Source organism: Cupressus sempervirens, chromosome 10, assembly GCF_028749045.1.
Source record: "Cupressus sempervirens isolate cs-2001-9-10 chromosome 10, ASM2874904v1, whole genome shotgun sequence".
Classification (NCBI taxonomy): Eukaryota; Viridiplantae; Streptophyta; class Pinopsida; order Cupressales; family Cupressaceae; genus Cupressus; species Cupressus sempervirens.
In genome coordinates this window covers 640,108,511-640,134,360 of record NC_143127.1, presented here as the reverse complement: position 1 = coordinate 640,134,360, position 25,850 = coordinate 640,108,511, and the positions used below count along the sequence as shown (strand labels likewise).

The window sequence follows — 25,850 nt, the reverse complement described above, 5'->3', positions numbered from 1 at the left end:
TAAATATAAGAATAAATTTTATAAATCAACACAAATATCTATTAGATCAACTCAAATTGACTAGTAAGAAGAAGTCAATAAAATTCATTGTGACTTTAAGTTTTAAGTTAGATATGTGACTTAGACATGACCTAAATTAAATCCACACACGTAGTCATTATACACATTGTTAAACTAAAAATTTAGAAATTATAACCAAATATACAATAAAAAATAATAATAATGATCAATATTGAGAACATACCCTCAATAATAATAATAAAACAATTTAACAATAATAATAAAACAATAAAGGAAAAATTGATTGGTCTAATAGCAATTTGCTCTTCTTTGTCACCAAATTGAAAAAAAAAACAAAAATCACTTAGCTATGAAGTTTGACTCACTATTATTTCTATTTATTAAGTTAGCCAAACGACAAACAGATAAAAACACTTGGAATCTGCAATGAGATCTGGCTTATATTTGACATAGGTTGTACATTAAAAAAAGATTCGTAAAGTAATTACCCCTTCCAAACCAAACAGTTTCTTCACCATTACTTTCAAGTGTGCATACTTTTTGCACGAGATAAAGCTGTTAAATGCCACGCCGCACAATCTCATATTTTCTACGCCAGTAGCCCTGCGCTGTAATCATCGCCGGGAAATGGGTTTTCAGAACCCTCGGTTTCCTGAAATCCGCTTTCAAAAGAATTCCAGGCTTTGAATGCCCCACCTCCAGATCTGTAGTTGATAAGATCTGACCTTAAGCGGATTTGTTGAAACGCTTGAAAATACCTCGCTCGATCTGCTAAGTTGGGAGAAACCTCTTCTCCAGAGGTAAGCTTCGCTTTATATTCTCTTTGCATGGCTGGTTTTTAATGCCCTGCTTTAAATAACTAATTTTCCTTTTACATCGTATTAGGGTTTATATGGTTAGCTAAAGTTTCGCTTATGAGTTAGTAACGCATTTTTTTCGGATAATTTGGAGTTAGTTCGAAAAATTCAACGGGGATGTGATAAAGTTGGATATTATATCGATGCCGATTTTCGTTTCGTTGGTCTTAGTAAGAGAATTTTGAGTTTCGAGTATTTTTGGTGTTTTGCGTAACTTTTTTCGAGTAAATGCCGAGGAATTGGACCGTTAGATTTTCTATTTTTGTTACTTTTATCTCTTCTAAAATGGAGGACGCAGGATTCGGAGTCAGTGCGAAATATTTACTGGCGCTTGATGGATTTGGAGTAAAAATAACTTGGTGTTTAAACTTTTAGCTGATTTTGTTTGTGCGATTGTGAAATTTGACACTTGTGAGTCTTCCTCGTAAATGCCGAGGAATGCGACGTTACATTCCTCCAAATAAATATTTTGTTTCTACTTTTTAAGCTTAAGTTCTCAGAACTGTGCAGTGTATGTGCGTTTGCATGATCATCTTTTTAATGTTTTGATGCTAAATAGGCACAAGAACCCAGGATTTGGAGTCTCTGTGATTATTTTAGTGGCGATGCGATTAAAATAGAGCATGGTTGACGCTTGCATTTTCACCAAAATTTTCCGCTTGGTGTCAAGAAATTTTTCATTGTCGAGAAGAGAGGGGTTTTGTTTTAAGTTCTGAGTAGTTCTGTGTTATACAGCTAAATAATTCTGATCACTCTTTTAGGAACTGTAGTTAGCGCTAAGATTTTATAGATATCTATTAACGTTTTCATTCAATTTCGCCAATTCAGTGGTAATGTGATGAACTTGGAGCTAAGATGTACAGAGATTTTAGATTTTCATCAGTTTTGTTGGTCAGTGTTTAACTTATTATAGTTGAGAACATGGTGGTTTTCATTTTGAATGCTATTAAGTGGCTGTAAAATGTTTATATGTTGCTCAGGTAAACTATCACAATTATATGCAAGCATTTATATAGTTGATCCTATTATTGACGAGGGTCCAGGATTTGTGCACGAATTTTAATTTTGTCGATCAGTGTTTAGATATCGTCAATTTTGGAAAACTAACTTATTTTTCCTTTATCTGTTGTAGATGGTGAAAATTTGACATTAGATACAACTAATAATTTGATTTCTTCTTTTTGCATTTGAAATTATTCAAAGCCTCTTTTGATTGGAGGAGGAGACAATTAATTTTAATAATGTGATTTATTTGCGGCATGCTTCATTGGTTCTGTACTAATGATGAAGTTCTGTGAGAATACTATGCTTTGAGGAGATGAAGCTGTGCCAACACAGAGAAGAGGTGTGCAGGAGAAGGAAATGTGAAATTACTGAAATTTGGAAAAGAAAACAAAAGTGATCTATTTTGATATTCCTCACATTCAACTGAGAGCAAAAGGGGGATTAGAGATGATGATGCACTGAAAATTCGAGAAAGAGAGTAGCTTAAAAAAAAGCAGAGGAAACAGGTTTAGACTTTAAAGGACGTGGAGAGAAATTTAAAAACTTTGATGCATTTATATAGATTGTTGCATACATTTTGGTAGAGGTGTAGTAATGTATGGTTGTTTTATTTGGGAATTTTGGGAATAAAACAAACAGAGCATGCTTTGGTGTTCCTCTCTAAATTTAAATTTGCTCTTGATTTAAATACTTTTAATTCTGTTTTAAAATTGGTTGGCTACAACCGAGGCCAGCCTGACAAGGCTCTCCAAGTTTGGACTGTATTATTTGGCATCAGAGCTAGATAAAAGGCTTGTTGAAGAGATAAACAAATAAAAAGCTCACTGCAAAAGAAAGAAGAGTGAATGAAAATAGAGTGGTTTGCTCATTGGTGAAATGTGATTTTTTATTTTATTCTTGCAATTGCAGATTTCAGTTGTATGTGAGATGTGTTGGCTTTCCTCCAGCAGAGATATAGCTGGGTAGAAAGTGTGTATACTTCCTCCATGGAGGGAAAGTGAATAGAGGAAGTCTTGCGAAGAGCATTGTAATGCCTACCCCTACTTGACTTTTCTGATTTGTTTTGACTGGATTCTTTTAGGCCTGTTCTATTATTATGTTTTATGATGAGCGGTGCTGGATTACCAGAATTGATTAGTTGTATTTCATATTCAGTTGATATATATATGTTGAGGTTCTTAGTGCCAGTTATTTCAGTTATTGAATGATGTTAGTTAGACGAATGATTTTTATGCGGTTTCTAGGGATACTTACCCCATATTCGCATTTGTATGGTGTGTGTGTATGCTTTCTTTATGTTTGCCAAACTTAGTAAAACTTTAGGTTAACTTCTTTTGGGTCACATGGCGGGGCTTTACATTTGGTATCAGAGCCTGAGTTTCTACATTGGGAGCTCTGGGTATATTAGAATGCCACTAGTTGTTAACTAGTTGAATTGAAACAAAACCTAAACTATGATATGTATTTATTACAAACTTGCACACTTGAACTAGTTAACTGAAATCAAAACTTGAACTTATGTATGAATCTTTTACAAACTTGAACTTCAAACTGAAATGAAACGTAAACAGTGTTATGTATCTTTTGCAACTTTAACACTTGGAAACTTCAAACTTGAACACTTGAAACTTAAAACTTTAGACTTGATACTTGAAACATAGAAAAAGGCAAAAAAGGCAAAAACTTGTGAGTTGGATTTCAAACATACTTTCTTATGATTATGCTTTAAGATAGTATGCCTTTGATTGTTTTTGTGAACATTATGTTGTTCTTGTTTGGGTGTTTTCAGTAAAGTTACAAACTTGAACCTAAACAGTTTGAACAAGAAAAAAAAATTATAAGCAGTGGAACTTTTTAATATGAAACTTGGAAACTCATAACATTTATGTTCTTGACTTTTGATTTATGACTATACATTATAACCTTTATGTTTTCGGATGGAATTAGAGACGTCGATCTTTTGTTTGGAGTGTTTTAGGGGAATCTTTTGTTTGGAGTGTTTTAGGGGATCTATTTCAGTTTTTGTTAAAAAGATGAATGTTGGATCAATATGGCTTTCGGTTTATTATTAAAGTAGAATCATATTGCTTTAAGTGATTGGAGGTGTATACATAGTTGACTTATTTGTATTAGTTTCTTAAATGAGCTTTCTGTTTGACATTATAGACAATACTCTTTGACTTTTAGTTACCTTAGTCATTGTAGCAGGCTTCTAGAAGTAAGCCTAAGTCTAGGGGAGTGGATGTAATGCCTACCCCTAGTTTAGTTTATCTTTCTTGTAGGCTTCCAGGCGTAAGCCTAATTCTAGGGGGAGTGGATGTAATGCCTACCCTTGACTTTTCTGATTTGTTTTGACTGGATTCTTTTAGGCCTGTTCTATTATTATGTTTTATGATTAGCGGTGCTGGATTACTGGAATTGATTAGTTGTATTTCATATTCAGTTGATATATATATGTTGAGGTACTTAGTGCCAGTTATTTCAGTTATTGAATAATGTTAGTTAGACAAATGATTTTTATGCGGTTTCTAGGGATACTTACCCCATACTTGCATGTTTATGGTTTGCGTGTATGTTTTCCTTATGTTTGACAAACTTAGTAAAACTTTAGGTTAACTTCTTTTGAGTCACATGGCGGGGCGTTACAAGCATCTTCTAGAGTGTCAACTGGGTATAGTAGGTGAATTGTTTCAGGGAGTACCTGTGCTGCAGAGGGAGTAGACTCCAACAAGTTTGTGTGCAAGTGGCAGAAGTGCATATGGAAAAGTGAGAAAATGTCTCTTGGGAAGTGGACATGATGGACCACGAGGAGACCTCTGAGGATTTTGCTTTGGGAACAATATTGAGAAGAAGAGGAGAATAGAAGGCTTTGTGAAGAATTGAAGAAAATTCAAGCAAGATTGGATGCCCTTGTGTGTGGGCAAAAGAAAGGAGCTGAGATGGATGGGAAAATGTATGTGAAGGAAACACGTGCTAGTGGTTGGACAGCAGATGAGAAGTGTGAAATTGAATGGCACACACAGAAGATAGAGTGCTATCTTAAGGAAGGAGATGAGGATTGGCATGGATGAAGAAATGAATCTATCTTGAAAGAGGAAAATGAAAGGAAAAGCTGAGAGAAGTCGTGTTGTAGCCCTTTGGTAGGGGTTGAATGAAAGGATAAGCATGCGGGGACAACTCACACAAGGGAGGAAGATAGTGAGGCACAGGTTGCAGCATTAACATGTCATCTAAGTGGGTTATGTGAAGTAGATTAAGTGTGTTTGCAAACCAAATTCATGGATATTAATGGTCCCAAGTTTGATGATGAGGCCAAGGGAAGAGAATGATGAATCCTTGTGGAAGTAAGAGATGAGGCGAATCCAAAAATTATTGGATGATGAAGTTAAAGGTTGATAGAGAAGAAGCAATTAGTTGCACACACAAAAGAAGATGAGAAAAGGACATTGATGACAATTGACTTTATAATTCCTTCCATTCAGATTAGTTCACTAGCAATTGAAAAGTTGGAACAAGTTGTCAAGCCTATGAAATTCAAGAACAAGTACTTATGTAAGAGGGTAAAATAGAATACACAAAAGAGGTTGCGGCTTAAAAAATGTCTGTGAGGGCATGATGGAGAGAAGATTGGAGGTTGCAACTTTAATAGAAAGAGAGATGAGACCAGAAATAATTTGTCCATTAGAGAATATGTGGATGGATGCCAGATACATTGAAGAAAAAAGGAAAGTTGCAATAAGAAGGCTTGAGAAGATCCTTGCATAAAAGGATGATGAAGAGAAGAGTGAGGTTGAAAGAGCTTGCTTTGTTGCGTGCATGAAAGAGGGAAGCAAAATGAAATTTTCAGCAGTGATTGAGAAATTAAATGAAGGTATTCACCTTGAAGGCAAGGAACGAGTTGTAAAAATGATAAGTCCTTTGGAGGACATGAAAATGTCAATGACAAGGAGTGACAAAGATGAAATTTTTATAGTTGAACATGAAAGAAGAAAAAATGCAAAGGCAAAGGTGCATGTTGGAAGCATTCTGTTTTTATAATTATGAGGTGTATATTGATTTGCATTCATATGAGTTAGAAAACAAAGAAAGCACAAAGGTTGAGGTTGAGGTGTACACTGGAAAAAGTCATTATGTTGGTATGGTAAGAAGAGGAAAAGTAGGCATATGCACAAAAAATGTAGGTGGAAATCTTCAATTTTTGTAAGTCGGGTATCCCTGCAGGCTTTAGGTGTAATGGATGATTATTGGGCAATGGAATTTGGTGAAGCTGTTTGGACTATGGTGGGACAAATCCCATGAAAGAGAGTAGGAAGGAAGCATTAGGTTGAGGTGGCTAGTTTGTGGTGGGTTGAATCCCATGAGAGGCAACATGAGCAAAGGTTGGATTTGGTAGAGGCTTATGGCAGACGTTTAGCCAAGGCGTTGGAAATGGAAGAAAAATAAATAATTTGCGTATTACTTTTAGTATCATAGCTTGTTTGGAACTTGGAAGAGTTGTTCTACCATTTAGTTTTGTTTTCTGAGCCTATGCTCACAAACTATGTGTTTGATGCAGAAGCATGTCAGGAAATGTAAATAAACGCTGGTAGTTGATAAGGCATTCAAGCATGTAGGTACCAATTTGGATTCAAAGAGACAAAAAATGAAGAGTTTGAAAAGATAAAGAAGCACAAAAAGATTTCAAGCAAAATTAAAAACATCACTCTTGGAGGAGATAGCGTGGTAAAATGGAAGATGAAAAGATCAAAATTGAAGTGAATGCTAGCCATAGTGGTGGGTGTGTGAGGAAGTAGATAAAGAGCAAAACTATTTGAAGAAAAAATTCAGAGAGACAGATAGGTCACAAAGAAGTAAGTATTCGAGGCAATTAAGGAAAAGAGAGCCTTCAAAAATCTGCAAATTCTATATATATATATGCAATATAGAAATAGGAATGCATGGTGTATGAGGAAAGGAATGTGTAGGTTAAAAAAGAGATTTATTTAAAGATAAACGTTTGTAAGTTCAAATTATCAAGGAGAGAAAAAGGTAGCCTGGAATGAGAAGGCAATAGGAAAGTGTGTGGTGGGTACAAGAGGGGGAAGTTTGAAAAGAGGATTTGAAAAGTTTGATGATAGATTTAAATAACAAGAACATAGCAGAGAGAAGTAGAAAAATAGGGGGCCCACACATAAAGAGTGGTGTGGAGCTGTGTTAGTCCTAAGTGATTAGATTACTGAGAGGGGAGGGGGGGGGGGGTGAATCATTAATCAGGCAACTAATCAACCTTTTCAACTTCTTAAACCTTTAATTAATAAACAATTCAACAATAGCACATGGAAGCATTCAACACATGAAAACACCCACACATTTGACATAGATATTTTTGTTACGCGGAAACCCAACTTGGATCAAAATTGCGGTGGGGATTAGTACCCAAAAATAATGCACTCTTTTGAAGTACATCTTGTTAGGAGCTTAACCTTGTTAGGAGTTACAAAGACATTATTAGGTGCCACCCTGTTAGGGAATTTACTCTAGCCTTGTTAGAGGTAGCCTCGTTAAAGGACTTCGAACACTAGCTAAAGTGTGTTGGTTTTTCGGATTTGTTGCAAATTTATTAAGCACTGCCTTATTAGGTATTTGTGTTCCAAATGCAACATCCTCTTAGATTTATATATATAGAGAATAGGGCATGAATAGACATGTCCCTTCATGGGACATGTCTATTCATTAGTTAGATAATTAATAATAATAACAAATTTAATCTCATATATACAAAATTTTTTCTCATATAACAATGGCCTCATATCTCAATATAAAGAACTCACACATATATAAGTTATATTTTATATATAAATATATTTAGGTTTATCCAACTGAAGCTATCAAACATCAACACTCCCTCTTAGCTTAGAAGGATAAACACATAAGAATAAATATTACTTCAACATAATATTACAAATAATAATTTTAAGGATATCTCATTTGATATCTTAGAAGATTTCCACCATTTGATATCGCATTTGATATCATGAGTATTTGTCTTCTAGAATATCAACATATGATATTCACCCAATACCCAAATAAGGTTTGATATAACATCTGATATCAAGAGTATTGGCCTCCCAGAATATTAATGATATTCACCAAGTACCCAAATAAGGTTTGATATCACATCTGATATCAAGAGTATTGGCCTCCCAGAATATCAATGATATTCACCAAGTACTCAAAAGGTTTTGATATCAAATTTGATATTAAGAGTATTGGCCTCCCTGAATATTAATGATATTCACCAAGTACTCAAGAGGTTTTGATATCACATTTGATATCAAGAGTATTGGCCTCCCAGAATATCAATGATATTCCCCAAATACTCTTTGAGTAATGGCCTTCTAGAATGTTGAGATTCAAGACATTCACCATATACTCAATTTGTTTGATCTCATAATACAAGTTATTGTAGATCATCACCTTATAGAAACTTCTGCAAATACAAGTGACATCATTTGGAAGTTGTCACTTCCTCACATGATTTACATAGGGGGTAGGCCCATTAAAATCACATAGCCACGAGGTATATTCATGAATCACATTCCTCTTGATCACTACAATTTATTGATCATTAGAGAATCCTTCTCAACATGGTTTACTTCCTCTGAATCAATAAGACTGAGATCTGAATCAATAAGACTGAGATCTCCGAAGGTATACTGAATCACATCCTTTGTTCGCTCCCCCTCTTTCAAGGTTGCCTCTAATGAAATGTCAGGCTCCCTTTAAATCTCAATGACCCTCTTCTTGCAATAACATTCTTGGAGGAAAAGATCAAGGCACATAGCTACTATAGTACGTAACGAAATACAAAAATAAGAGAGACTACTTATTCCTTAAACATATATGCATAATAATAATCAAATCAATTCCTTCATATAGAAACTACCTCCAATTTCAAAATTATTAAATCATTTCTATATTTATCTAATGAAATTCATAACATTCCTATATATATATATATATTAGGTTATTAAATATATTTACATATTTGTCATATACATAATGACATAAGGTGTATGTGTAGATATAATCACATGTACATTATATGCAATTATAGTTTACTATTGACAACAAGTGCCAAAGGAGTATTAATGATGCATTATACCTTTGTATAGTTACCTTTATGTACGAGTTTGATGCTTATACATTCGACATTCAAGATTGACTTCAAACTTTTCAAGGAGATGTTTTATTAACTAATATTCATCACCAATGGCTATCCATGTCTTTCTCTTGAGTTGTCTTAATATCTTCCTCGGGTGTTCGGGTATAAACATTTAATCTTTGTACTTCTTATCCTTTGATACAGGTTGGTCTTCTATGTAAGACTCTAGTTACCATATGTTCCAACTTGTAACTTATATGTGGGGAATCTTGCCATTGCCAGTTAAGGACCTTCGCATACTCGTGTAACTTCCTTTCCATGACATTTTAAGAGTAGGTTTGGTTGTTGTCTTCCTACTTTCAATACCCATATCTCTTTCTAAGTTTGATCTATACAATGATCCTAAACTAGAAACATTTAATCATAGGTCAACCTGTATGATGGATAATATCTCCTTCCCATACAAGATTTGTCTTATTACTTGGCATTGATGAAATGTAGGGTACTCTGCCTTTCTCCTTTCCCTCGTGACAATAAGGTAATATTATGGTTTGATCACATGTCAATACTGATGGTTTTAGAATGGAAATGATAGTACTAGTATGGCTGACACTTTTGATTAGTAATTTGACTTTGTTAGCAACTCAACAACGTAAGTTTCACAATTCCATATTCATTGATAAAAACTATAGTTTTTGTTCTCTTATCTAACAATATTTGTAGACTCTGAGCATTTAGTATCGTCTATGTTACATCTCCTTAGCACAGGATCTGTCTGCTCCATGATGAATAACTATTGTTGAATCAATGTTGATTTTTGCCATAATATATCCACCAATCCATTATGTCAATATATGTTGAGAAGGGAAGGGTAATGTTTGATAAAAGATGCTGGCTGATCATCATTGCTATGACTGGGACTTTGATTTTCTCTTCCATTGTTCCCATTCTATCTGCCCAGTATATAATTCGTTACATGTTTTGCATGTGTGTTTACATATTGTTCCAAATCTGTCACCAATCTCCTCTCTGTTTTGACCTAATTTCACACCATGTTTACAGGTGTCCATTATTCAAATACTTGTTTACATTTGCAGTTTGGCTCTGATACCATGTTGGTTTTTCGGATCTGTTGCAAATGTATTAAGCACTGTCTTAATAGGTATGTGTTCCAAATGCAACATCCTCTTAGGTTTATATATATAGAGAATAGGCCATGAATAGACATATCCCTTCATGGGATATGTCTATTCATTAATCAGATAATTAATTATCATAACAAATTTAATCTCACATATATATTCATTTTTCTCATATAACAATATGACCTCGTGTCTCAATATAAAGAACTCCTATATATATAAATTATATCTCAGATATAATTATATGTAGGTTTATTCGACTGAAGCTATCAAACATCAAAAAGTGTCACTCTGTTAAAAGGATAACTGTTGCAATTGTTAGGGAACAATAGAGAGAATGATCTATGCAATAGCACTATCTTTGGTTGATCAGATCCACTTAAGCTCAAACTCACTTCTCCACACTCTTAACTTCTTTCTGACTGGATTGCACCTTGCACTTCTTCACCGCACTTATTGGACCACGATCGACAACACAAAGTTGTGATTAATTTTACTTGTTTATATTGGTTTTCTTTTTCCACTGATTTAGCCAAACCCTAAATGTATTACTGTTGTAAAATTCAAATATCTCGCTCAGATCTAACCACAATAAGACAATCTCTTATGCTCAATAACACTTTTACACATTTGCACCAATAAATTCATAGAATTCTGTGCTAGAGGTTAAACATGTTTGAGGAATCACTTGCTTCCTCTGGAATCTTCACATGCTGTACTCAATCATTGTAATGCTAGATCATCACTTCCACGTGTACATCGACGTCACTGGATCATGACTGACTCATCCTGATTCACCACAACCTTGTCACTGTTCGCCAATCATCAACTGACTGACTGTTACTCAAGAACATCACCGGTCATCTTTCCATCTTGGAATTGCTTTTACCTTTAATGATAATGAGTTGCTATGATAGCCATATCAGCTTCAATGACTTCTTTACATCATCTTGTGATCACTTTACTTGACTGAACATGGATTTGACACTCCAATCAAATCACCTATTGCTTGTCACTAACTGTCACCGATCATCTCAGTGTTCTCTTCAGCTGTAGTGGTCACCATATACTCTTCAAGAGACATCCCAACACTCTCTTGACGATCATACTCACTAATCCTTACTGTAACACTCTATTCATCATGATTATGCTCGACAACATACTAAAAACATTGGGTAAATAGTTGACATCAATAGCAACATAATAACTGATCATCATGCAATCAAATCTACATCCTAACATCACTAACACCACCAGTCATCACATCATCAGTTATGCTAATAGAGCTGCCCAATAAACTGGCAATTTTAAAATAAATCATCATATTCACATACATAGAGAAGATGTTGAAATAACACTAACATAGAGAAGATGTTGAAATAACACTAACATAGAGAAGAGGTGTACAAAAAAATGAAATGAGAAAATGATCGAAACAAATCACTGAGCAGGGAGAAAGTAAAACAATTGTGAATTATGGCTATATTTCTCACATCCAACTGAAAGTTAAAGGGGGGAACTAGAGATGATGATGAATTGAAAAGTTGAGAAAGAGCATAGTTTTAAAACGAGCAAAGGAAACAAGTTTAGACTTGAAAGTGTGTAGAGGTATATTGGGTAGATTCTAAAGCAGGTAGAGAGATAAATAAAATTTGATGCATCTATATAGATTGGTACAAATGTTTTGGTAGAGGTGTAGTATTTGGGGGATTCTTAGAATACAACAAAGAGAGTGCACTCTGGTGTTTCTCTTTAAAATTAAAATTGCTCTTGATTTAAATACATTAATTTTTTTTTTTTGAAATTGGTTGGCTGCAAACAAGGACATACTCACAAGGCTCTTTAAGTTTGGATTGCATTATTTGGTGTAAAAGTAAATATAAAATGCTTGTTAAAGAGAAACAAAAGAAAATCTTTCTGTGAAAAAAAATTAGAAAATAAAGATAGAGCAAGTTGCTTGTTGGTGAATATAAAAGTTGAGAAAGAGCATAGTTTTAAAAGGAGCAAAGGAAATGAGTTTAGATTCCAAAGTGTGTAAAGGTATATAGGGCAGATTCTAAAGCACGTGGAGAGAAATAAATAAAATTTGATGCATTTGTATAGATGGGTATAAATGTTGTGGTAGAGGTGTAGTAATCAGGGGGATTCTCTGAATACAACAAAGAGAGTGCACTTTGGTGTTTCTCCTTAAAATTAAAATTGCTTTTGATTTACATATATTAAATTTTGTTTTGAAATTGGGTGGCTGCAAACAAGGACATCCTCACAATGCTCTTCAAGTTTGGATTACATTAATTGGTGTCAAAGCAATATAAAAGGCTCATTGGATAGATAAACAAAAGAAAGTCTTTTTGTGAAAAAATAAGAAAATAGATAGAGCAAGTTGCTTTGAAAAACTTGCAATTGCAGATTTAAGTTGTGTGAGGTGTGTTGGCAGTTCTAGTGAGACAAATATGGGTAGGAATGTGTATGTCTTCTTTGGGGGGGGATGGGTAGAGGAAGTCTTGAGAGGAGCATCTTCTAGAGTCTTGGTTGGGTAGAGGCTAGCAGGTGAATTTGATGCAAAGAGTACTTGAGGTTGTAGAGGACATTGGCTCTAATGATGTTGCAAAATGCATATTTGAAAAGTGAGAAGATGTTTCCTAGGAAGAGAATAGGATGGATCATGAGGAGACTCGTGAGTATTCTGTTTTGGCAGCAACACTGGGAAGAAGAGAGAAAAAGAAGGCTTCATGAAGAAGTGAAAAAAAAATGAAGCAAGATTGGATACCCTCGAGGGTGGCAAAAACAAAGGAGTTGAAAGTGATGAAAAAAATGTATGTTTATTAGTGTGAGCCTTGCTTTGCGGTAGTAATGTGGAACGACTAGAATAGGTCTCTACAAAATCCAAATCATCACTAGTCGGACAGGCTCAGATGAACTAGAAAGTTGGCAAATTGTTGGTTTGCCAAATCAGCGACTTGGCAAATCACTGACTTGGCCAAGTTGCCATAAACAACTTTGTTGTTTCTACATGGTGCCATTTTCCTAGGGAAACAAAGTTTTTTTGTGTTGTAATATATTGGAGTTAATCCATATGCAAGGGCGTAGTCATTTGTTTCCAACAAGGAATGATTTTTTCACTCTTAGGAAAAATGTTTCTTTTGGGTCCCTCTTATTAGTTTTTATGACCTTATTTTATTTTTCCTATCATGGAGTTGCCATCATAATTTCTCATAGAAATGGTTGATGTGTCTCAATGAACTTGATCACACTCGTGATGGTCTTGGTGAAACTCAAGTAAGTGATTGCTAGTGATTATGATCATGTCACTCAATGCCTCTTGCACCTTAACAAGTCATATCAAAATGATATGTGTGCGATATTGCAATGACATTTGATAAAGGTTGGCTTTTGTGATCTTCCCTTGCATCAAAATATTTTATACTCTTGTTGCAAACCATGATCCTTTGATTAGTTTAAGCAATATCTTTTAATTTTTTTTTTGTTTTGCCGATGTATGATGCTCATACTTTCATACATATGACCTATATAATTAGAGGATATTTGAATAATTTTCCGTCAACATGATGATCCCATTAAGTTGAAAGAAAGATTATTGGCCTAAATGCAAGACACATTGGTGATCTCACCAAGGTGCATTGTATCTCGCCTCATTTTGAATTACCTTCTGCACAGGGCCTCTTTTTTTGTGAATAAATAAAGTGATTTTTTTTTTGGTTAAATGATGTCTCCAAGGAAGGTTGTGGGTTGGCCACTTTTGATTTCTCAGTAGTGGCCACACCACTATTGATGTCTCAACAAACTTGATCATACTCACTATGTGTTTGGTGAAACTCAACAAATTGTCTACATTAGCTGCCAATCATCATTTAGGATCAATGATTCGACCGTTTTGGACCCTCTGTGAATTTGCTTGCCTTCACACACTCCATTGATTACTATTTTCCATAAGCATGTGACTCAATGCCTCTTGTTCTCGTGCCTTCACAAATCGTCTTAAAACGATTGTGTGCAGTGCAAAACAAGTTTCAATGACCTAATGTAGTATAAAAAATAAGTTAACAGAAAATTAAAACTAAAATAAATGAATATGTTGTTTAAATTAAATTTAAAATTAATATTGATACTTCATAAATTTATGTTTGATAAATTCCAAATTGGAGAAGTCTTGAAACCACTATTGATGTCTCAACAAACTTGATCATACTCACTATGTGTTTGGTGAAACTCAACAAATTGTCTACATTAGCTGCCAATCATCATTTAGGATCAATGATTCGACCGTTTTGGACCCTCTGTGAATTTGCTTGCCTTCACACACTCCATTGATTACTATTTTCCATAAGCATGTGACTCAATGCCTCTTGTTCTTGTGCCTTCACAAATCGTCTTAAAACGATTGTGTGCAGTGCAAAACAAGTTTCAATGACCTAATGTAGTATAAAAAATAAGTTAACAGAAAATTAAAACTAAAATAAATGAATATGTTGTTTAAATTAAATTTAAAATTAATATTGATACTTCATAAATTTATGTTTGATAAATTCCAAATTGGAGAAGTCTTGAAACCACTATTGATGTCTCAACAAACTTGATCATACTCACTATGTGTTTGGTGAAACTCAACAAATTGTCTACATTAGCTGCCAATCATCATTTAGGATCAATGATTCGACCGTTTTGGACCCTCTATGAATTTGCTTGCCTTCACACACTCCATTGATTACTATTTTCCATAAGCATGTGACTCAATGCCTCTTGTTCTTGTGCCTTCACAAATCGTCTTAAAACGATTGTGTGCAGTGCAAAACAAGTTTCAATGACCTAATGTAGTATAAAAAATAAGTTAACAGAAAATTAAAACTAAAATAAATGAATATGTTGTTTAAATTAAATTTAAAATTAATATTGATACTTCATAAATTTATGTTTGATAAATTCCAAATTGGAGAAGTCTTGAAGGTGGCTTTGGCATGAAATGTTGTCACAAACATCTAAATCTTCTCACTTTTGGTGTATATATTGTTTCATCCAAATAATCTTTACATCGCCAAGTTGAGTGAGTGGATGATATTGTGTCCAAAAAATATTCTTGCTCCAATCCTCAACCAAGGCACATGCTGCCATGCTATTCATAGCATTGTTTGTTACATCTCTATGAACTCAATGAGGATTTTGAAATGAGGCCTACTTACTTGTCATGCCTCTTATAATTAATTGCTTTCATAAACATTTCTTTTTAGGGGATATTGCAATGACATTTATCGGAGGTTGGCTTTTGCAATCCCCCTTTGATCAAATATATGTGCAATCTTGTTATAGACCATGGATATTTTCTTGATTTGAGTGATTTCTTTACATTCTTTTTTTCTTTTGCCAATATGTTGATGCACACATTTTCATGCCCATGACCTATGTAACTAGAGGGTAACTAACTAATTTCTTGTCAACATGGTGATCTTATTAATTTGAAATGAAGATTTCTAGCCTAAATGCAATGTAGAATGGTGATTTAGCAGAGTTGCATTGCACCTCGCCTCATTTTGAAATATCTAGTGCAAGGAGCTGCTTTTGTGGGAAGAAATAAAGTGATTTTCTTCTTAGGTAGATGACATCTCCAAGGAAGGTTGTGGGGTGACCTCTATTGAAGACTAGTTTCCTTGATCCTTCGTGGCTAAAGAACAAGATCTTAATTTTGCTTTCATTGACAACGCCAACTTTTTGTATTCTACTATATTTCATAAGTTTATTCGTTGATAGGGAGTGGAAATCATTAAGGAAGAGAGAATCAACTACCTTGATCCACTCCCTTGTACAACTCATGCTACTCACAAAACCACCATAAACCTATGCATGAGGTGGGACAGCTATGGGATATTGTACCTCGACTAGTTGGAATAATCATCGGTTGTGATATTACTATCAGGATTTAATTGTGTAGTTTTTGAGTCAAACTCATTAACCCATATTTCATGAGTAGTGATTCAACACGAATCCATCTCTCATTAGAATAAATGGAACACTTAGCACTCATTAGATCCAGGTGAATGGAATAGTTGTTGTGAGGTTTTCACACCATCGCCCCAAAAATTTTGGGGACCCCCTTTTTCGGGCAAGCCTTGGCAATTTTTGCGGATTCTTGGAATTTTTTCAGTTGCCTTAGCAAATATTTTTTGAAGTTGTCCAAAAATTTTCGATTTTAGAAAATTTACGCCTTGGACGCCTTCGGGTAAAGAGGGAGCTTAGCTTGATTTTTCGGAATTGGCAATTTTATCCTTAGGCCAAACAAATTTGAAAGATAACATTTTCTCGATAAGTTGGACTATACTTGGCAGGATAAATTTGCAAAATTTTGGATTTAGATAGTGTTTATTTTGAAAATTGGATGTAATTATATAATCTTTAGCATTTTCAAAATATTTTTTTTTAGATTTAATTGTTTCGGAAAATTTTAATTTGTGGTGAAAAATTAATTTTGTGATGTGAAATCAAATTGGAAAATCGATTTTAGATTATAGAGAAATGATTTATTTTTGTTAAAAAATTAAAATGGCATTGCAAAATCGATTTTGGATTAAATTGCAAAAATTGGCATTAAATAGGTTAAGTTTCCCTTGAAGATTTTAAAATATTTAAGAAATTGGTAAATTAAAATTGAACAAATCGATTTTGGCTTGCCAAATCCGATTTTAAATGATATTTTAATTACTAAACATCATTAAATGAAAATGTTTAGCATCTCCAAGGCTTTATTAATTTTATTTTTGCAATTTTGGTCTTAGTCGGCAATTAAAAATGTAAAATTTCACTATGGCAAAATTAATTTTTAGCTTGGCATTTAATCTGGGTCAGAATTGTGCACTAATTAAATTTTCTTTCTCTCCCAGGGCTAGTCAGCCAGCTAGGAGGAATGTGTGGAGTTGAGTATAAGAAGGCTTTCCCCTTCCTTCATTTCTCATTCCACAAGCAGGTCTCTTCCTTTTCTTGGCGATTTTGGGGCAGCCTTCTTCCATTTTGGCGATTTCTCTTTGCAAGGGGAGAACATTACCAGACTTCGTGATTTTTGCAAGGAGCAAATTTCCATGTTTGAGGTTTGATTTTTTCTTCCATAGAGAGCTACGATTTTTGCCCTAGGCGAAATTTGTGGAGGTTTGATTTTCTTCAGGAGCTGTGATTTTGCATTAGAGCTGGACAATATTATTTGGTAAAGGAAATATGTGATTGAAGTTTGATTTTTTGGCACGTGCATGGGCAATCTCAAGAGGACAGAATTCTGATTTTTCCAGCTAGGGCATCATTATTTGCAAAGGGTTTGAAATTCTTAGGTCTGATCCAAATTTCAAAGAAGACCCGGCTATTGGTAAAGGTGAATTCAATTCATTCTAGAATTGAAAGGTGGTCCTTAAGCAGATTTCGCTACTTGTTCTTGTCTAGCTTTGTTTCTCTTGGTTCTTCTTGCATTCATCATCCACGACTTCATCATCCTATCTATAGGTTGAAGATTGGAGAGATAAGTGTAGAATCCATGATAGGACATTTGGCGAGGCTGAAATAAGCTAGACCACCCTAGGATTTAAGTTGGGAGATATAAGTGAAGTCCATCCTAAGGTAATGAAGGGGCAGAAATAAGTGGTAGTCCCACCCCTAGGTTGAAGATTGGAGATTGATAAGTGTAGTGATAAGACTTGGCGAGATAGAAATAAGTTAGAATCCATCGATAGAAAGAAGGTTGAAGATCAATAAGGGGAGTCCATATCACTTAGAACGAAGGGGCAAAAATAAGTGTTTAGGATGGTAGATGTTAGTGCAAGCAAGAACTTTAAGGGAAAAAATACTAAGAAAGACAGAGGATATGATGCCCAAAACCACCTTCTAAAAAATGAGGCGAATTACCGATACTAATATCGGTACAGTGAACACGATACAGGTAACGAAGTAGCAGAAATAAGTGGTAGTCCCACCCCTAGGTTGAAGATTGGAGATTGATAAGTGTAGTGATAGGACTTGGTGAGGCAGAAATAAGTTAGAATCTATCGATAGGAAAAAGGTTGGAGATTGATAAGGGTAGTCCATATCACTTAGAACGAAGGGGCAGAAATAAGTGTTTAGGATGGTAGATGTTAGTGCAAGCAAGAACCCTAAGGGAACAAATACTAAGAAAGAAAAGAGGATATGATGTCCAAAACCACCTTCTAAAAAATGAGGCGAATTCCCGATACCAATACCGGTACAGTGAACATGATACAGGTAAAGGAGAGACTAAAGGAAGGACAATCCCCCATGGCAAAGAAGATTTACAAAAGTGGAATTATACACGCAATGACCTTCCCTTCTACCTTGCCTTGCCCAGAATTGGTGATGGAATGTGCATCAAGGTTTGATTTGGTTATTAAATCCATCGTTTTTGACGATGGGAAGAGAGTGTTGGTCAACATCGACGGACAAGTGATCAAAGAAGCATTTAACATCCCTCAGTACAAAAGCATGACAGTAGTAATGATGGACTAGGCGGCCAAGTCATTTCAAGATAACCAGGAGGCTTATTTCACGCATCTAAAACAGGATTGGCTACACGAAGGAAAGAAGGGAGTCACCAGATCATCGAGGCTCACCATGGCAGACTTCAAATCATAATATGGAGTATGGAGATCTCATTGTGCTTCTCAGCTGGATCATGGGCCTAGCTCAAGATATGCAATTTGAAAAATGGGTGTAGTGCTTTATTAATGAAGTTGCAAATGGAAAGGGCAAATTTGATTGGTCTAGAATTATAAGTGAAAATCTAGAATTACAACTTAGGGCAGTGCAAAATTAGAAGCAATTCCACATGGGGTCCTAGCCCTTCTATTTGATTGCAAGCCGACAAAGGCTGAAGTGCAAGCTTTGGTGAAGAATGAAATCGGGTGAAGGGCAAATTTGATTGAAGATTGAGATTCAAGAAGCACCACAATTTCAAGAAAGAGTGGAGTAGTAGAAGAGATTTGAAAATATTTGAGGCTAGGCAAGGCTTGGCTATTCGTGCAAGCTAGCTTGGTTTTTGATTCGAATGGGAAGGTTGAAAGACGAGGAAGGTTAAGGAAGGCAAGGATAATGGGGGAGGTTAAGTTCGATTTCATTTCAAGGTAGTGGCCAAGAGCAAGGCTCTCAAGTTGCAAAGAAGTTCATATCTAGGGAAGCCATCGAGGCCAAAGCAAGATTACCCCAAGTGCATGAAGACCGCATCCTTTTAGGGTCAGGACATCAAGTACAAGCAAGTTCGAGTAGCGATGAGAAAGATTCTAAGGACAAGCTCAAGCATCCAAGGCTTCACCTTATCTCAAGGATTGAATAAATTTATAAGATAAGGTTGATGAGGTGGCACTTTCATGTGCGTGCAATCAAATCATGCCAAGTGTCCTATGTTCTCATTGGTTGACAAATTTTTGTAATTTTCTCATTGGCCCACAAAGTTGGTGCCCTCATGTAATTGGTTGAATAATGGTAACCCTAATTAGGGTTTGTAAGATATAATCTTGGCCCTTGATTTTGCCTCTTAATCTCGACCATTCATTGTAATTTGGAGCCTCTATATAAGGCCATTTTGCTCTCATTTGTGAGGGAGTTATGTTGGAGAATTGTTGCCAAAATACTATCAAAATTGCTCTCTATTCATTGTTGTGGCTTGCATGGTGGATATACATGATCATTTTGGTGTATTGCATGGTTCTTCTCATCTCTCAAATTAAAAGTAGGATTTCATTTCATGTTGCTAGAGTAGAAGTAGATGGCTAATTGTATGGTGATCTTAGTGAATGTTTGATAGGGACCTATATACTAGGCCACTAGCATCCTAGCGACTTGTGTGGTAATCTAGTCCAATCGCTCCTAATTTCTACTTGCATATCATCTTTCCGCTTGTACTTCAAGTTGGGTTGGAAGATGGGTATCAGTGTGAAAATCCTAAGAGTATCCCTTAGAATCATCGCACCAATGGAGGTAGTGCCGCTGGCAAGCTTTCATTTGGTTAGATCCCCGTCCATTTCCTAATTTCTCCATCCATAGGAGTAGTAGTAGAGCAATAAGCATTTAGTGGTAGGAGTAGTTGAAAATGAAAGTGATCAAGGAGAAAAGAACAAGTCAAGCAAACAAAGTACCACTAAGTTATCTTCGAATGAATAAATCACATCGATATATTGAGTTAGTATCCACAGGTGTAAGGAACATTGGAGTTTTTCTCATGTCTTCATGAGTATTAACTTTTCAAGAGAGGAATTGAGTGTTTGATATCCCATATCAGATATTCAATTGCTAATATGTTATGTAGTGGTACAAAAATTGACATCAACAACACTTAGCACTCATATTTATTCTCATGAGAGATGGATTCGTGTTGAATCACTACTCATGAAATATGGGTCAATGACTTTGACTCAAAAACTACACAGTTAAATCTTGATAGCAATATCACAATTTGACTACTTGTGGAAATGATCTCCTACTTATCAATCACCGATTTCCTGAATGGATGGTATTACCAATGCATAAGCGGAAATATCTCCCAATAAGGAACATCTAAACACTAGGGGAAACCTACATGGAGGTTATTCGACTGGAAGGTAGAAACCCTCAACAAATTGGAAAGATATTGGTAAATTTGTGCAAAGGCAGACATACTAATGCACAAGTAGGAATGACTTCTAAAAGATGATAGGATCTTATTATAGGTTTGCATTCACAAAACAAAAGGATAGGGAAAATGAATCTATCGAACATCACAATGATACTATAATTGATCATTTGCTAACACATTTTGTTCATTGTATATCCAAATCAAAATGCTTTAAATTCATTTTAGTAACATATTAAGATTGATGAAAAGCATAAGAACCAACACACTTGTGCGATGCAATAAAAGTAATGATAGCTTCGGTATCACTTACTTGGGCATATCACAATCCATCCAATATGAGGTTCTAGTATAAATAATACACTTTCATGTGTACACCACCATCTCGAATAATACATTTAAGACTTTCTTATAAATTAATTAACAATAAGGAAATCAAACATTTTGCATTTTACATGTGATACTATGACACTCCCATGGGTTCGCTAGTCCCCAAAAATTGTTGAGTGCCAACCAACGATGTGGTACCATTGGGTGCACTTGCTTTGCTAGGAAATAGTCACACAGGAGTATCAACACATTAACACTAAACAAGGGGAGCATGACGTGCACACATGTGAAACCCTTTGAATACAAAACACGTATAAATGCAACAATCAAGGTACGAACCAATCATTGAGATGAGAGTTAGGTTTCACATTGGATACAAAGTTTGACCACAAGGTGGATGAGGTTCCTAGAGGTATGACAAGAAGTGTAATCACAATAGCTTCATGGTTGTGGAATTGACTATGCATACTTGTTGCAAGATGAGAGTATGTGATGACATTCAATGGTTGGGTTCCAAGAACTTTGGTACACTTCCTAAAACAAAATTCCACTCACAGTGCCTGAGCTGTCATCAAGTGAGTAAAACTGATTCAGCAACAGAAGGGTTTAAGGTCAAATTTGTGAGAGTGGGTTTTGTCTCCTATGTTTCTAACTCTGCTTAATAACTAGGAGGGTATTCCTAGAGGTTTGTGTAAATAAAGTAGATAATTGGAAATAATGGTAATCAAATCATATTGTTGATGCAATTCCAAATATTGTCATTGAGCATTAGAACAATTAACGACCCTACTACCACTATATAGCCGATTACACCATTGAAGTGAGTGGAAGGCGGGTCCAAGCTACATCGCTCATAGAAATTGATAATATTATTTTCTATATGCAATATGATCATGAATTGCATAGCCTAAAACTAAATTGAAGATTAAACTGTTGTAGTGAGTGCAAGGTGGGGGCAAGTTGCACGGTTCATAGAAATTGATAATATTATTTCCTATATGCAATGTTATCATGAATTGGGTAGACTGAAACTAAATTGAGAAGAATGTGTTTAGTAATATGTTTTGAATATTTGTGGCAAGTGCACCATAGGCCAGTGCCAATCCAAAGGCTAGAGAGTCACAACTGACAAGGAGAGATAGCAAGTCACATAGCAAGTCACAGTTATAAATACTAACTTTGTCTAGCATCTAAACGTAATCAGTACATTATTTTCATCTCCATAGTCTTAATCAACCCTTAATGAGTTTACATACAATCGCAAAATGCCTACCACAAAATATTAGAATTTGTGCTACTTCTAATAAAAGGAAAGCGGAACACCAATTGTTTTTGTGTTTCAAATATAACCTCAAACCGCCTTTGTTTCTTTTACTTGTTTTCCAGATTCTGTATGACGTTGACTTGAATGCTGTATTTCTGAACCTGCATTGGGATTCAGCAATCTACATTTGCAAATTTGTGTGACAGAAACAAATTAAGCTCTTAAAGAACTGCAATATTTGACAAAATCAGGTCCTCTTATATTACTCTATAGTATATCCTATATTCATACATTCCCTTGATTGTGCCTTGTTTGAGAGTTTGATCTTTTTCAAGTATTAGACCATTGAAAGAGAGCAAGAGACAGTAATATATACCAATGTTATCTAGCATCTAAATGCAATCAGTACATTATTTTCATCTCCATATTCTTAATCAACCCTTAATGAGTTTAACAAGTTTACATACAAACACAAGATTACTACTACAAAATATTAGAATTTGTGCTGCTTCTAATATAAGGAAAGGAGAACACCAATTGTTTTTGTGTTTCAAATATAACCTCAAATCACCTTTCACCTTTGTTTCTTTTACTTGTTTTCCAGATTCTGTATGACATTGACTTGAATGCTGTATTTTTGAACCTTCATTGGAATTTAGCAATCTAAATGTGCAAATTTGTGTGGCAAAAACAGAATGAGCCTCTTAAAGAACTGCAATATTGACAAAATCAGGTCTTCTTCTATTATTCTATGTACACATTTCCTTGATTATGCCTTGTTTGAGAGTTTGATCTTTTTCAAATGTTAGACCATTAAAACAGTATGTGATCCACGATGTTCAGGCAGTGATAATATTTTAAAGCTTTACAAATGTTTAGACAAAAATCTCACTACAATATTTAGACAAATGTTTAGACAAAATCTCTGTGCAGTGCATAGTTCTGGATCTGCTGTTTTTTCTCTTGTGCATCATTGTGAGAACACTAGCCAATCAACAAGGTCAACAATAACAATGAAAGGAGGGCATAGTAGCAAGTTGACATAATTATTAATCAATGATTGGCGATTATTACTGGGCTATTGATAATACTCTTCACAGAAGTCACTTGCGAATGGTTGAATGGTTATCATCCTATGAATGCTATATTTTGCAGTCATCTTTGAATGACAGAATAATTTCATGCATAGCATGAATTGCTTCTAATAACCTGGAAATTGAATTGACACAATTTTCTGGCTGATGGTTAAGGCAGAATTTATATTATATGCAGGTAAAGGTCCAAATCTGTTTAAATAAATGAAAAAGGGAAGGATGAATGCAGGTCCAAATTACATTATACCCTGCCTTTATTGGAAAGCATTTCTGCATGAGGCCATCCCACACAGCTGGCTGTGCTTAGACTAGGAGGCACACATGCAGCAAACGCTGGATTAAAACCTCTATCTCACTACCTAGAGCACAATTGTTTTTACTGTGAGGTCCATTTATATAGCTTATTAAGTGATTCTGATTGGCTTATGCCGAAAACAGGATTCTGGAATAGAGCACAAACTAAATGGTAATAATGGAGTTCTAGTAGAGACAAGCAAACATGCTTTAGAATTTAATATTTGCCAAGTTCTGAATAAATGTACAAATTATAACCTGCAAAAATATTGCATGGGCAATGACTGAAGCCTCCAATTGCCGTATATTTTTATTATCAAAGAGTTGGTAATGAGTTTATATAATAAAGGAGGAGGGCAAATGAATTACTTCTCTAGATGTTTTTCTCTGTGTAAGGACTTTGTTCAAGAATGAATGGGAAAGGTCTGCAATGGTATAGTGACAACCTACATTTGAATTATTGATTTGCTATGTATACGATTTAATTATTCACTAATATGAATATTACAATCTATTTTCAATTTGAAATTGGATTTGACTTTGACATGGTGGTGTTTCTTCATGGACGTGTTGGTATAAGCTACTGACAAGCATTTTTGTGTCTCAGATTTCTTGGGAAGGTGAATTAATGCTAGCAAAAGAAAATTATATGCCTTAACAAAGGCCTTCCTTTTGACCGTTCTTTGTGAAAGAATACATTGTCAAGTCCATGGGAGTCCCTCGTATGAATACATCTAGCTTATGGATTGAACAGTGGAGACTGGAGGACAGTGTACAGAGAAATATAGACACAGCATATGTAGTGGGGGCTGCTATTTTTTGTGGGCCTTTTCCAGGTTTACTGTCAACTGTCAGTGTTGCACAATGATTTTTGGCAACAGACAAATGTAAGATGTCCTCTTTCGGTCATGCATCAGTAACTACATATTGAGCAATCAGGAAAACAAAACATGACATCAATGATGCCCGCTAAGAGGCTGCGTTGCATACACTCACGTTCATGCATTTGTACTAATGGCCATCTCAATGAGACAACAGTTTATCTGGTATTTAGGTCTCTGAACTGGAACCCAAAACTTTTATGTTCCATAGCTTGTGTTTGCAAATGGTTTGAAGATCTTGCGAAACGGGTACTTTGGAAAGAGTTTTGTTTGTCACGAGCACCGAAAATGGTTACTGATCTTGCTGGGGTTGGTCACAGCACCATTGATGGAAATTGGAACGCTCTTGGGAAGCTCATGTTTTATTGTGCTGGATGCCACAGTACTAACAATGGGTTTCTGTCTAGATCTATACCAGGTCACTTTGTAGATAGGACAAGGTTTTCCCAGACTGCTGGCAAGAGTTTTCTTGTTCCACAGTGCAGATCAGATACATTATATGTGACTGATCCATGTGAGCATCTTGATCAAGCAGAGGATGGTGATGTGGGCTTATTTCGAGGCGTATTTAAAGCATTTTCAAAATCTAAAACAAGAGGGATGCTCATTCAGAAACGAGCCCAATTACATCCAAAAGAAACTTGCCCTTACTGCCGGACAAAGGTATGGAGTCTGCACCAAGAAAAAATGATTCCCAAAAGTGCATTTAGGAGGTTGGATGCCTATAGAGATCAATTAGAGTGTTTCCTATGTCTGAATGGGCACTTGATTGGAGTCTGCACTTTTCTTCCCCTTTCAGATTTTGACAGTGTGTCGGAAGGGGAAGAATGAAGGATAATCTAGCATAGGAAAATGACTGTAATACTAATAATTCTTCCCCCAGCTCTATTTTACATTCCTGTGTATACTCGAGTCATTATGATAATTGAGATAGGTGATTGGTGGTTTTCCTCTAGTTTTTGTTTTTTCCATCGGTTATATCATATGTTCCCATTTGTAGAATGTCATGTCTTACGGATCGAGTTTCAAGTTTTTACTTATAATCACGATAACATATTTTTGGTTGTCAATAACAAATAATTAAATGTTTGTTATCTACCTGTGTGATTTTAGGAAGAGCTTGCACAATTTGCAGGAAGTTAATGTTACCCCAACTTAACCGTGAAGAAAGCCATATTTATATTAAAGAAAAGTTAGTGTTGCTTTCTG

At 35.2% G+C, this 25,850-nt stretch overlaps 1 pseudogene across 2 annotated transcripts; it reads left to right on the top strand.

The window, feature by feature from the left end:
* The first annotated feature begins 495 nt into the window (after positions 1–495).
* On the top strand, positions 496–25,596 carry LOC149535461 (EID1-like F-box protein 2 pseudogene; annotated as a pseudogene). 2 transcript variants are annotated; one of them, XR_016358182.1, is made up of 3 exons: positions 514–821; positions 2,793–2,910; positions 24,368–25,596. The product of XR_016358182.1 is annotated as an EID1-like F-box protein 2 pseudogene, transcript variant X2 (transcript). The 2 variants fall into 2 exon arrangements; XR_016358181.1 differs by lacking the exon at positions 2,793–2,910 and having other exon boundaries at positions 496–821.
* The last annotated feature ends 254 nt before the right edge of the window (positions 25,597–25,850 follow it).